General features: G+C 41.2%; 1 long non-coding RNA gene across 2 annotated transcripts in view; it reads right to left on the bottom strand.

Moving 5' to 3' along the window:
• The window catches only part of LOC118765203, a 20,178-nt gene extending 19,235 nt beyond the window's left edge, over window positions 1-943 (bottom strand). For both annotated transcript variants that reach the window (XR_005001068.1, XR_005001069.1), the window contains exon 1: window positions 469-943. This is a non-coding gene — a long non-coding RNA (uncharacterized LOC118765203). The remainder of the gene's footprint in view (window positions 1-468) is intronic.
• Between the last annotated feature and the right edge of the window lie 340 nt (window positions 944-1,283).

The raw sequence follows: 1,283 nt of genomic DNA, 5'->3' as shown, positions 1-1,283 counted from the left end.
TGTCCAAACTGGCACTCTCTCGGTTACGACGACGAAATGTTCCAGTTGATATAATCAACAGGAGAACCCTCTCGTGAAATTAACGTGCATGTGACTGAGCAATCCATAGACACGCGTACCCTTAATGTAGTTCCCAGGGAGGTTCAACGAGGCACATATTGTGACAAGGCTGGCCGTTTTTACATTTGGCTACAACTCATTTTTGCCAGCTGAATGGACCGGAACCACATGAAGTAAAGCGTCTTAGTCGAGGACACAACGCGCCGTCGGGTATCGAACTAGCGACCTCATGATCCCTAACCCTAAGCCACACGTCTCACACACCACACACACAGCACGACATTGTATATATGTAACACATTCATGCTTACTCATATATATAACCATAACAAATATATGTTCCAGTACGTGCGTGTGTATATATGTATATGTGTATATATATGTATATGCGTGTATAATGGTACTTACATATATACGCGTGGTTCTTACACACTCATAGATACAGGTCCATACAGGTTGTCTTCTTGTCCAACAGCCACGTGTGCCTTTCCAGACTGTTTACAGCTGTGGCTGTGAGTATCCACTGAAAACCTGTGTGTTTGTGCATACAAGCGTGCCTCTGTATGTGTGGAAAGAGTGGGTGTGTAAATTCATTTATCTACATCCCTGTGTGCATGTAGTAGTGGTGGTGGGTGTATGTGTATATATATATTTATATGCATATATGTGTATCTACAAGTATATGTGTGTGTGTGTGTCTATGTATATACTGTCCAAACAAAGCTGTCCGATGGCAACCGCATATATACAAGACAGTATCCAACTCACATATACAGTATACACTTCAGTCCGTTATTTCGAATACATGATCATATACATGGTAACACACACACACACACACACAAGCAGTGCAACACTGACAAGTATTGATGCGTGTGTGTGTGTGTGTTAATCTCGCTCTCTCTCTCTCTCTCTCTCTCTCTCTCTCTCTCACACACACACACACACACTCTCTCTCTCTCTCTTCTCTCTCTCTCTCTCTCTCTCTTTCACTGAGTAACGCAATTAGTTCCTTCCGTTACCGAGTTCGATTTAAGTAAAACACATCACACATGACACACGCACGCATGCACGATCACAAATTCACATGTGTGCATGCACGCTCTGCTGCATATATATATTGGCAATTATACCGATATGCATACATATATGTATATACGCATATATATGTATATGGTTGCGTACGTATGTATACATGTATATGTATATATATATATATATAT

Source organism: Octopus sinensis, linkage group LG10 (assembly GCF_006345805.1).
Source record: "Octopus sinensis linkage group LG10, ASM634580v1, whole genome shotgun sequence".
Classification (NCBI taxonomy): Eukaryota; Metazoa; Mollusca; class Cephalopoda; order Octopoda; family Octopodidae; genus Octopus; species Octopus sinensis.
The sequence above is the reverse complement of the archived record's forward strand: the minus strand, read 5'-3'. Positions and strand labels throughout refer to the sequence as shown.